The sequence below is a fragment of the Phyllobates terribilis genome, unplaced genomic scaffold (assembly GCF_046119375.1).
Source record: "Phyllobates terribilis strain yellow unplaced genomic scaffold, ASM4611937v1 Scaffold_3__8_contigs__length_932513732, whole genome shotgun sequence".
NCBI classification, from domain to species: Eukaryota; Metazoa; Chordata; class Amphibia; order Anura; family Dendrobatidae; genus Phyllobates; species Phyllobates terribilis.
Window position 1 is genome coordinate 201,046,592 of NW_027362763.1, and position 13,751 is coordinate 201,060,342.

Here is a 13,751-nt window from a genome sequence, read left to right on the forward strand (position 1 = left end):
TGGGTGCTAAGCCTTGCATAGCCTGGGCATTTTTTCAGATCGATAAAGATGACCCAACTCGTGTTGTCTGTAACATTTGTCAGCAAAAGCTAAGTAGAGGCCAAAAAATACATAGTTTGAGTACTTCATGCATGAACCGGCACATGGACATGAAGCATAAGTTGCAGTGGGAAGCTCAGTGTGCTACAATGCGGCCTAGCCGGCCGGGCCAACCACCGTCTGCCATATCTTGTGCATCCGCGGCCTCTTCATCCTCTGTGACTGGGGGGACAGCAGTCACACCTGTTTTGGGGCGCAGACCTGCCACCTCTTTACCCGCAACAGCCAGCGTGAGTGGCAGGTCATCATTTTCTTTGGAGGTGGTAACACCAGCTGGTGTTGAGCGCTGTCCGACATCGATAGCACCACCTTTGGATCAAGGCAACCTAACATGTCCGCCTGCATCTTCCTCACAGACCGGCAGTTTGCCGGGAACACCCTTATCAACCCCGTCTAAGCACAATAGCCAGCCCTCGGTCCCTCAGATGTGGACAAGTAAAAGACCATTTCCTCCTAGCCATGAGAAAGCTAAGAGGTTGAATTTCACCATCTGCAAGCTCTTGGCTACAGAAATGCTGCCTTTCCGCCTGGTGGACACAGAGGATTTTCGAGACCTTATGTCCGTCGCAGTGCCCCAGTACCAGATGCCCAGTCGGCACTACTTCTCAAAGAAAGGTGTGCCTGCGCTCCACCAGCATGTCGCACACAACATCACCGCTTCTTTGAGAAACTCTGTGTGTGACAGGGTGCATTTCACCACAGACACTTGGACGAGTAGGCATGGACAGGGGCGTTACATGTCGCTGACTGGGCACTGGGTAACTATGGTGACAGCAGGACAAGGGGCTGCTGTCCAAGTCTTGCCGTCCCCACGAGTTGTGCGTCAATCCTCTTTATGTCAAAGTTCCTCCACTGCTTCTGCCTCCTCAACCTCCTCTCGGTCTTCCACCTGCACCCAAAGCCTGTCTGGTCATGCCACAAGCTTTCTAACTGCGCAGAAGGGATCCTGCACACCTCCTTACTATGCTGGCAGTAGGGCTCAACGTCATCAGGCGGTTTTTACTTTGAAATGTCTGGGAAATGTGAGTCACACAGCTGAGGAGTTGTGGTCAGCTCTGGAGAACCAATTTCATGAATGGCTGTCTCCACTGGACCTGAAACCAGGGAAGGCCGTGTGCGACAATGCTGCAAGCCTGGGTGCGGCCCTTCGCCGGGGCAATGTCACACACGTGCCTTGTATGGCTCACGTGTTGAACCTGGTTGTCCAGCAATTTTTAGCCCACTATCCCAGACTAGATGGCCTTCTGCAGAGGGCACGGTCGCTGTGTGCTCACTTCCGCCGTTCGCATCCCGCAGCTCAGCGACTTACATCTCTACAGAAGTCGTTGGGCCTGCCACTTCACCGGCTAAAATGCGATGTGCCTACCCGGTGGAATTCAACTCTGCACATGTTGCAGCGACTGTGGCAGCACCGACAAGCCCTGGTGCAATACGTTCTGACGTATAGCCTGGGCCAACGAGATCCAGAGGTGGGGCAAATCACGCTGGAGGAGTGGTCTCAGATCAGGGACCTATGCACCCTTCTGCACAGTTTTGAAATGGCGACGAAGATGTTTAGTGCTGATGATGCCATTATCAGCATGACTATTCCGGTGATTTACATGCTGGAGCACATGTTAAACAGAATTCGGAGTCAGGTGGTGGCACAAGAGGAGGTGGAGGAAGTAGAGGAGGAGGAGTTGTATGCGGAAGGGCTAACATCTGCAAGGTCCAGACGGTCGGCAGCACCAAGGCGGCAGGCATGTGAGGGTGGGGGAGATGGTTTTACCAGGGCGCATGGTAGCAGCCAAACTAGTGAGGAAGGTGCAGGAGCCCAGGAAGAAGTGGAGGACGAACTGATGGAAGACTCATCAGATGAGGGAGACCTTGATCACATTTCTGTTGTGCGAGGTTGGGGGGAGAGGACAGAGGAAGGAAGCATGATTGTTACCTCGCCACCAACACAACAGGGACTTGGTGCTCCTGGATGCGCAACACACATGAGTGCCTTCTTGCTGCACTACCTGCAACATGACCCTCGAATTGTGAGAATTAGAAATAATCCTGACTACTGGGTTGCCACACTGTTAGATCCCCGGTACAAAAGTAAATTTGCCGAAATTATTCCCTCCATAGAAAGGGATGCACGCATGCAGGAGTATCAGCAGAGACTGTTGCAGAATCTTACATGTGCTTTTCCACAAAACACCAGTGGTGCACGTAGTGAATCTCACAGTTCCAACTTGCCAACCGTGGGACCGTCAAGTGTTCAGCACTCAAACCGTAACAGAACCACAGTATCTGCTGGTAACATCAATTTTGCGGAATCATTTCACCACTTTTTTAGCCCATCCTTTGCAAGGCCACAGGAGACAAGAAGTCTGACACATAGTCAACGCCTAGAGACGATGGTACAGGAGTATCTCCAAGTAAACAATGAAGCCACGACTGTGTCACTGAACCCTTGCTCTTTTTGGGCTTCCAATCTGGATAAATGGCCGGAGCTAGCCACTTACGCCTTGGAGATCTTGTCATGCCCCGCAGCCAGCGTTCTGTCTGAACGTGTGTTCAGCGCTGCTGGTGGTGTGCTGACAGATAAGCGCACGCGGCTCTCCACTGATAATGTAGACAGACTCACGTTCATAAAGATGAACAAATCATGGATCCGAAACGACTTTTCTACCCCTGTGTCATCCTGGGGAGAGTAAAAGCTTGATGATTGGTTAAAATCACCCTACCAACCGTTTTAAGCTTTCAAATTACTAATCATGTTTATCTGTATCTTGACTGGAAAATAATTTGGGCTTTGTAGCAGTGTGCAGCATTGATCCTATTAGGCCATCTATAATAAGCTCCACCAGATTTAAAATTAAAAATAATTTTTAGCTGCATCTAGCCCGGAAAATAATTTTGGGGCTCTGAGATGCGCAAGACACATAAGTGCCCTCTTGCTGCACTACCTGCAGCATGACCCTCATATTGTCAGAATTCGAAGTAATCATGACTACTGGGTTGCCACACTCTTAGATCCCCCAAACTTTTCGATCAACCATTTCATTTTAATAAAGACCAAAAAAATGGTCATTTTTGAAATTATAAGCATTAGCAGGTTGTTAGAAACTGAAATCAAACAGTTTTCAACTCAAAACTTTATTCTAGGTGATGTTACATTTTCACATAGGACCCCTTGTTCGAAAGGAGCTTCTGAACTCTCTCGTCCATTGAATTTGTCAGGTTTTGGATGGTTTCTGCTTCAATTGTTTTGCATGAGGACAGAATACCCTCCCAGAGCTGTTGCTTAGATGTTTTATGTGCCTCCCGCCATCATAGACACTCCTTTTAATGATGCTCCAAAGGTTCTGAATGGGGTAGAGGTCAGGGGAGCATGGGGGTCACACCATAAGTTTGTCCCCTTTTATGCCCATATCAGCCAGAGATGCAGATGTTTTATGTGCAGCATGAGATGGTGCATTATCATGCAGAAAAATGATCTTGCTGTGAAATACACGGTTCTTCTTCTTGAACCATGGCAGGAAGTGCTGTTTGAGAAAATCCACATACATTATGGAGTTCATCTTTAGCGCCTTCAGGGATCCTAAAGGGGCCGACAATCTCTCTCCCCATGATTCCAGCCCAAAACATTACTCCACCTCCTCCTTGTTGGCGCTGTAGCCGTGTTTGCGTGGGGTGTCCATCAACCAGCCATCCTCCACCTGGACCATCGAGCGCTGCACGGCACTCATCCGTGAACAAAACAGTTTTGAAATCAGTCTTCATGTAATGTTTGGCCCACTGGAGCCGTTTCTGCTTGTGTGAAGTGGATAGAGGAGGTCGACAGGATGGCGTATGCACAGCTGCAAACCTCTGAAGGACCCTGCATCTTGTTGTTCGGGGGACGTTGGAGGCACAAGCAGCTTCAAAAACTTGTCTGCTGCTATGACAAGGCTTTTTTGCCGCTGCTCTTTCAACCTGACGTAATTGCCTGTAGGAAAGAGTCCTCAATTTGCCCTTATCAGCACGCACACGTGTGTACTGTGAATCAGCTACATACTTCTTGATTGCCAAGACACTTCATCCTGATCATCGCACAATGTTGATTGTAGTCATGCCTTGACCTAAACACTCCACAATTTGTTGCTTCTCAGCAGCCGACACATCCTTTTTCTTTCCCATTTTGGCAGAAAATGTAGGCTGCTTAATAATGTGAGAGAGCCTTCTTAAGTAGTCTTGCCTTTCATTGGACACACCTGCCAAACTAATTAGCACAGGTGTCTGCAATTGCTTACAGTGATATAAAGAGCCCTGACACACATCACCATCAATGAGTTTAACTGACAAACAAACAAATTCTTCCCTTATCACTCCTAAACACTTTTTGCATAATAATTTGGAACGCAGTGTACATGTGCTTTTCCACAAAACACCAGTGGTTCACGTAATGAATCTTACAGTTCTAACTTGCCAACCGTGGTCTGTATGGAATTGTTCAATAAAGGGCCCAAAATTAAGATAACATAGATGGGAGAGGTCTCTATGAATAGGAATTCCTAAGTATTTGATACCCTGTGAGGGCCAGGAAAGGGAAAGTTGGACTGGATGGAATCCTATATGGATTTGGGGAGGGAGACATCGAGGGCCTCAGACTTCGCTGCATTGATTTTAAAATTTTACCATGTAACAAAGTGATCTATTTCAGCCATAACAGCAGGGATGGATATATGTGATTGAGTGATATATACTAGGACATCATCAGCAAATAGAGAGCACTTGTACTCGGTGCCTCCCACCTCAATCCACCTAATATTGGGGTTATGGCGAATTGATGAGAGCAGGTGCTCCGTCACTAGGATGTATAAGAGAGGGGACAGAGGACATCCCTGCCTTGTCCCATTGGTGATTGTGAAAGGTGATGAAAATGTTCTGACGCACCCCCTGGGCCTTGGGACACCCGGAGCCGGACCCTTTTTGGTGGATGCTGGTGGTTGTAGTCTTCGTGGCGGCGACCCGGTTCCGTGGCTCAGGGCGGTCAAACCAGTGGCGGAACTATTTATGTGGTTTTGATGTTTAAATGTCCGACTACGCCACCCGTGGATTGCGGTCAGAGTGAACCGCCGCTACAGGGCAGACCGCTGAGGCTGGTGTTGTGGGTGCAGCAGAGCGTAGCATAACTCCCCACGGGAGGAGTATAGCCTCAGGGCAGTGTATGCGGAGGATGGGGGTGATGGTGCAGGGCAGCAGCAGTAACGACACGGAGTCAGTGATGCAGTCCAGGGCCTTTACTCACAGTTCTTATTATCCAGACCACGTCTGCAGGTAACGGCTGCCCACGTCGTACTGTGCTCACCAGGTGAGGGGCTCAGACAACTCCCAGATAACTTTGGAGCACTTCACAGGACCCCCTTTGTGTGTCCTTTGTCTGGCCTTTCTTACCAACACTTCTGTCCGGCTGCCTCGGGCCTCCTCTTGGTAAACTTGGCGCCAGTTTCCCTGACCCTATGTGGTGCCTTCCTAGCGGGTGTAGCGAGGGGCTGCGCCACATAAAATGTCAGAGCCTCCGGTTTCTAGCTGAGGGTCGTTTCCTGCCTCCACTAGTTCGGGGACCGGTCTCCCCCTTTGGCCTGACCCCTCCACGCAGGTGGATTCGGGCGTGCGGTGGCGACTCGCCCGTCCGCACCCCTGGGATCCCTTCATTCCTCGTTCCTGGAGCCTTCTCCGCTCCTCTTCCTTCCTTCTCCCTCTTCCAGGCCTGGGCCTCTGTTACTAGGCCTGCCTCCGGAGCAGAGCTCATGCAGAGCCCCTGCTCCCTGCCACTTCTGCTCAGACTTCTCTGCACTGAACTAAGATGGTGCCCACCTTTTATACTCCCTTCTCAATGCACCCAGGAACTGCTTCCTCCCTGCTCCTGCACTACAGGGTTCCCCTTCCTCAGTGTTCCCTCCCCCCACTCCAGCCAGGGACAGGGACTGTCGTGCCCATCTCAGGGGCATATTGGTCGCCCTGCCCCACGGCAATGTGGTGTAATGCATGCAGGTGTCGGGTCCTGATCCACACTCCATCCTTACCTGAGAGTGAGATATCACACCTCTGGGTGAGGTGCAATACGTCTGTAGCAACCGAGCCCTCAGGGTGCTACAGTTCCATTTATCTTCAGCCTAGGTGACGTATTGCGATACAGGGCCGTGATTTTGGCTATAAAAGGGTCCCCTAGACCACTACCCCAAGCTTTTTAAGAGAATCATATATGGCGTGCCAGGAGACTCTATGGAATGCTTTCTCAGCATCCAACGAGAGTATCTAATTACAAATTTTTAACTGCATCTAGCCCAGGAAATACTTTGTGCCTAGTAGCAGTGTCTGCTAGTCAGCGGATTATCCCGGCTGTTAAGCAAGCTACACCACCTGTAGTTTAGACACTTAATTTTTTCAAAGGAAATGCTTCGGGACCATGGGATACTTAGTGAAGAGCATCAGGAGGCACCCCAAGGCATAGGGGCTGGGACTGGCAGTAGGATGCCTTGCGGTGGACAGCCGAGCTCGATCCTTATAAAAGCTTTTTAACTGCAGCAGCTTTAGTGGACGCTACTGGAGCTGGAATTACCGCGGCTGCTGGCATGAGACTTGCCCTCCAATAGATCCTTGTAAATGGATTTAAAGTGTATTCATTCAAATTAGAGAGACAATTTAAATTAAAAAGCTTAGAGCTGCCTCCACCACAGGGGGGCTCGCTCGACCCACCAGCGGACAGGCACCAGTATTGGGAGAGGGGGGCTGGCCGTCAGGGTTCACCGCGGCTCTGGCACAAACCCGGGCGACACGGAGGTGGCACGGGCAGGAGCGGACTGGCCGTGTCGGCTTCTCACTTTTTGGATTTTAGAAGGGCATGACATGCCTATATCTGTGTCTCCCCCTCCTTTTACTCCTCCACCTCTTTTATTTTCGCATGACTATATGTACTTGTCACTTTTCCATGTGTTAGTTATGTCTTCTGAGCAGTTTGTCAGCTTTTGGATACCTTTGAAGGTGTTTTCTATGTGTTTCTATGTGTTTTTGTTTGCCTGCCATTGGTTTTAACGGTGTTCGAAGGTGTTCGACGAACAGTTCGACGAACAGTTCGGCGAACACACGGGTGTTCGACGAACCGAACCGAACTCGAACACTACGGGGGTGGCTCAACACTAGTTATAATTCGTTTTCACAAAGAATCTGTCTACGGTTAAGTTCCCACCACGAGTTTTTTTCCCCGTTGTGTATTTTTGTACAGAAAAAAACAGTGCCCAAGATGAGCTTTTGGTGCGTATTTTCGCTACGTCAAAACCGAAGCGTCTTACAGTTCCAGCAAAGTGGATTGGATTTATAGAAATCTCCTGCCCCCTGTGCTTCTTTTTTACTAAACTGACCTATCCACAGCATGTCAATTTCTCTTGCGGGTACACTGAGTTTTCTGTGCAGATTTTCCCCATGGACTTGCACTAGATGCGGAAAATCTGCAAGTAAAAAATGCACATGCATTCTTAGTGCGCTTCTACTGCGGGAACGCATAAAATACGCATGTAATCCGCACATAAGTATGTCAATACAGTTATGCCAAAGCCAAATACCAGGAAGTATGAAAAATAAAGCAGCTTTATTTATAACATGACACACCAACAAAAGGCAAATTATGCAGCATCAAAAATGCAATAAAAGCACATGTAAAAAAAACGCAATGAAAAAACGCAAGTAACCTAATTTACATAATAGGTGCAGAAAATCTGTAACATCAAAAACTCACCAAAAGCTTTAACTTCTGAATCAGTACAAAACCCCCCAAAAAATGCACTTAGGCTGTGTGCCTACTATGCGTTTTTTAAGCGTTTCCGCTGCAAAAACGCTTAAAAAACGCTTGGTAGAAGGCCTGCCATGTTCCCCAATGATAATCCGCATGTGCTGTGCACATGCTGCGGAAATTTCCGCTGCGGATTATCATTGCGGAAAAATCCGTAGCACTACCAATATTTTGCGTAAACGTGGCGTTTTCGCCGCCATTGACTTGCATTGGACCGCATGGAATCCGCATGACTACATCAGTACATGCGGAATCCATGCGTTTCTATGTGCGGATGGTACCCAGGTGTGGAGAAGAGAAGACTCTCATCCAGACTCGGGTACAATAGAACCTGTAAAAAAAAAGAATAAAATAAAAAATATACATTATACTTACCTCCTGATGGCCCCCGGTCTCCATAGCGATGCGTCCTGGCCTGCCAGCAACTCGCGATGGTCTGAAAAGGACCTGCCGTGACGTCATTTAGTCATGTGACGGGTCACGCGACCGCTGACGTCGGCAGGTCCTTTAGTGTACCGCGAGCTGCCGGCAAGCAGAGGCGCATTGGATAAAGACTCCGGGCGCCATCAGAAGGTAAGTATAGATTTATTTTTTACCATTCTTTCGGTCACACTATATAAATCCATGCTGTTTGCATGGATTTATATAGTGTGACCAAGTTGACAAGCACTTTCCAAGTGATGCTAAAATCGCTTGGAAAGCGCTTGACAACCCGCATGCGGAAATGCATGTGAAGAACGCTTCACATCCGCTTGTCCCTGGCAGGAAAAACGCATGTACAATCTGCATGCGTTTTTTCTGCCAGGGAGATGCAGAAACGCTCAAAAAAAATCCGGAGCATTTCTGCATCGTGGGCACATAGCCTAATAAACTTAGGCCCCTGTTCATCAAGACTGACGTTTCGCTAGTTTTAATGAAGAGTGCAATGGAGTTAGATGCGCTTTATTGAATTTGTCATATCTCTCAACTGCCACCACTAGAAATGTTCCTCCAGTCAGGGGCTGGTGTACATTTGTTTAGTAATTGATGCTACTTCTCTTTACGTAAATTACGATGAATTTGTTGGGTGTGCTTGTCTATGCCCCGTCCCACCTGAGCTGGCCAGGAATGGCGTAAAACACTATAGATTTTGCAATATTTCAAGCAATTTTATACCACAAAAACTAGTGAAAACTAATTGATGAATCAGGGCATTACTTTTTTTTTGGCCATGGATTTTTCAGCCAGAAAAGTTCACATGAAAAACTGAATGTGAACATACCTTTACAATGCTTAGCTCCAAAAAGACATATCAGGTAAATATAGGTGAATGCTGTATTCAAAAAATAGTAAAAAAAAAAGTCATATGAATTGCATATCATTTTTGAATACCAATCTATTTCGACTAAGAAAAACAAAGTTTTTGGTGCACATTTTGACCAATCTGTAGGGATGGGCAGACCCACGTGAATGTTTGGGTCCGTCAAGTTCTGTCGAACGTTATAAAAAAGTTCGGTACCAGAACCTTCACTTGGAAAGTAGCAATGAAAACAATAGATAATAACATGAGAAAGAACATGAAACCAGAGCATTTTCGCAATTACAAAAGATTGTGTCACAATGGTTATTTAGCATCTATACATGGGATAGATGATAAATGTCTGATTGCTGTTAGCCTCACTGCAGGGAACATCATTTTTCACAAGAATGGTGGTGCCAAGCTCCCATTACTCTTCATTGATCGGCATTATTTTGTAGTTTAAAGCAATGAGCTAGCGCCCTGATGATCCATTCAATGACTATGGGATCGACTACAGAGATAGTTATGTAAGGGGGAAAGGAGTCCTGTCCTCCTCAAGAACACGTGGCAAGTGTGCTAAAAAGTTATGTTGTATGGTTAACATGCATATTATAAAAAGTATTTTGCCTCTATGACCGATGTGTATGTTAGGTTCCTTCAGGGTTAACTGCAAGGCCGCCCCCAAGGAGTGGGGGAGGGCGGCCCTATAGGGGAACCAGTTGGGAAGATTATAGGGATATAGGAAGTACTTAGTCAGTTTTGAGTAGTCTGAGTGTTGGAGAGGAGGTGAAAGGGAGAAGACAGGTTCATCGGTTGTGGAACTACAAGGCTCAAAAGCTAGTTACAGAGGTGACAGGACATCTTAGGCCAGTGGGGACCCCTGCAGAAAGGAAAGCTTATCAGTCCGGGAAATGCACGGTCCAGCGGAAAAGGGGGACCTTAGGAAAAGGTAGCGCATTGCTGTGAGTACTAAAACAGGGAGCATTGTCTCAATGAGTGGCCCCTGGGACTGACATAGGCAAAGACTCCGGGTACTAGGGTCATAGAAATACACACCTAAGAAAACGCAGGCAAATCCAACTTCTCCCCATGCTCCTGCGATACCTGTTACTGGCTACAGAATGCAAACTGTAATGGAGCTGGTGTATTGTGTGGAAGATAGTTAAGGAGAATGTATAACCTGTTATCCTCTGCTCACCAGTTTGGCTGTATATAAAATGTACATTGTTTTTAAGGACCGTTCTGATTTATTGATCGAAAAAGTAAAAGGGAGTAGGACTGCACTCAGTGCATAGGAAACATTGATGGAAGCAGCAGATTCAGGTATAAAGTCGCACACACACCCTCCCACCAACGACACACATTTCTGTAACTGGCCCGGGCGTGAAAGAGGCGACCCACTCACACAACTACCACTGGGGGCCAGTTTACAGTTATATGAGATAATGTGCCTTAGGGCTCGCTCTCACTTGAGGTTAAATTGGATGAATGCAATCCGATAAAAAATTGGATTGCATTCGGTCCAACGTTAATCCACGAATCTGTGCTCACATGCGGTTTTTTTTTCAGCTCTGATTGGATCGCGATTGGACTGAAAAACAATCGCAGCATGCTACGATTGCAGGCTGAATTCAGATGTCACGCACCCATATAAGTCTATGGGTGCATGTGAAATATCGCACTGCACTCTGATATCACCCGAATGCAGTGTTATTCCCGCCGACGCCAGCAACAGAGAAGATGGAGAGATTAATATCTCCGTCTCCTCTGCAGCTGTTGTGCGATCCTCTTATGCAAGAGGATCGGAACACAGAGTACTGACACTCGGCTCACACTCGCAGCAGAGCTGGAGCCGAGTGTCATTAGCATATCACATCTGATGCTTTCGCATCGGATGTCATACGCTAGTGGGACCCCAGCCTTATTCTGGTAAAGGCAACAATAAATTATAAGAATATTACAGGTCTAATGTCACATGCCTCATGCCTTCATACAGGGCTCTCCTATTCATTGGGGTCACTTGTATGCTTTTGTGTCTGACTACTCATATCAGCTGTTAAGCAGATACAGGAGCAATGATGGGATACGTAATAGACATCTGGAAGAGATAAAACAGTGAAGAGATTTGATAGAGTATGTATAACCTCAATTAAATGGTGGAATTCACAAGCAGATTTTGGACATTCTCTCTACACTATTCATCTTTTTTTAACAGCCTTCGGCTCGATCTCGAGCCATGGTTACTTGATGAATGACAGATGTGCAGGAAGATCGATCTTGTGCAAGCCTAGATAGGTCCACCAGGGTCTTCTCTGACATTATCTTGATAGTATCAAGCCATTGGGTTGCTGGTCTTCATCTTTGCCTTGTTCCTTCTATTTTTCTGATCACAATGACCTTTTTCAGTGATTGCTCTCTTTTTATGATGTGATCAAAGTAGGCAAGTCATAGCTTGGTGGCCCTTGCTTCTAGTAGCTCTGGTAATCTTTTCTGAAAACAAATTCTAACAAAATGTATTGCTCTAGCAAAACCCTGTTCATGAGTCCTTGGTAGTCCATCGATGGTGCCGGTGATAGTCATGTGACTCTGAAATCAGCAGCCGCAACCCTCAATGAGCCAAAGTGCAGTGGTGCTGAACAGCAGTAGTTCAGAATTCATGTATTACAATGACTGACATTTATGTGAATAGCTGTCATTTAATACAAGTTATCATGCAACAGAAACTTCTTGGAAGCTAGGATCCGTGGTGATCATTTGATCATGGGATTATATGTGATCTGATAATGCTATGAAAAAAAGTCCACAAGGTAGCCCAACAGGACAAATGTGATACTGGTACTGCACATAATATCAGTAATGTCTGCATATGGCAAAAAAGTAACCTGAATAATTCAAGTTGCACAAGTCTGTACGTTGGATCATTTTCCATAGGAGTGAAGTTTTATCCCATTCCAAAATTTTGGAATACATTCCAATATGTATGTTACAAGCACAAGAATCGTATAACTCTATATAAAAAACACATATTACGTAATTGTCCAAAAAAACATGGCAGCTAAAAAGCACTGATTTCCAGGATGTGGTGATTTCTATACACAATCAGCAGCTCCTTCCCATTGGAATAAGAGGAACAGAGAATTCCATCAGTTTACCAAAATATTTAGATTTGAGAGTCCTCAGTGGTTGATACCATCTTTTCAGTTAGCCATTAAAAGGTAACAGATTGCAAGCTTTCGAGGCTACTCAGGCCTCTTCATCAGGTTAGATACTAGCCTGATGAAGAGATCTGAGTAGCCTCGAAAGCTTGCAATCTGTTACCATCTTTTCAGTTAGGCATTAAAAGGTATCAACCACTGAGGACTCTCAAATCTAAATCGAAGAAAAGACATAAAATCATCACATGTGGTGATGTGGAGATCATACCAGTGCACTGGAGGATTTCCTTTATCTGCAGCAGAATAGCATTCACTGTCTGCAGACTTCACTTTTCTGTTATCTTGATGAAGACTGAGTATACAGTCCTGTTCATCGTTATTGGCACCCATGAAGTTTAAGTACATAATGTGGAATATCTCCTGAAAAAAAATGAATCAAGTGAAAAAGTTTTTTTGTATAGAGCTCTAGCATTAAATACAAAAGAGCAAATGATAAACAATAATTTAAAACCAAAAGCAATGGGAGGGAAAAATAGAAAACCTAAAGCTTCCTGTAACACTGGTATTGGCACCCTTTACATTAATTTAGTATGGAAACACATTTTGACTTGCCTGTGGTAAATTACAAAAGACATTCACCTGTGAATAATTGTCGGTGCCCATGTGACATGAATTAACCAATGAATCATGACTTCAGTGTTTTAAAAAGCCACATGGTAGGCTCTGGTCCTTTGTCACAATGGTGAAGACAAAGGAGCTGTCTGAGGACATCAGAACTGCTATTATTAGCAAACACAAGGCTTCCAAAGAGTATACGGCCATCTCCAAAGACCTTCGTATCCCAGTTTCAACAGTGCACAATGTTATTAAGAAGTTTTCCAAGCATGGAACCATCAAGGACCTCCCTGGATGTGGGGAAAAGAAGAAAATTTACAAGAGATGTCTTCGAAGGTTCGTGCGAATGGTGGAAAAAACACCATGTCAAACATCCAAAGACCTGAAGGCCAACCTAGAACAGACTGGGGTCATGGTTTCAACAAGTACCACATGCCGCACACTAAACCAAGCAGAGCTTTATGGGCGAAGGCCAAGGAAGAAACCATTGCCGAAGACATAAAAAGGAGCGACTGATCTTTGCCAAAGAGTACCTTGACAAACCACAATCCTTCTAGGATAATGTTCTGTGGACAGATGAAACAAAATTAGAGCTTTTTGGCAAAGCAAAGCGACAGTTTGTTTACAGACGGCTCAATGAAGCTTAGAAGGAAAAGAACACCTTACCAACAGGTAAACATGGTGGAGGATTCATAATGCTCTGGGGTTGCTTTGCTGCATCTGGTGCTGGAAGCATTGACTGTATCACCGAGATCAGGAAATCAGAGAATTATTAAGAGATTTTAGAGTGAAATGTCCT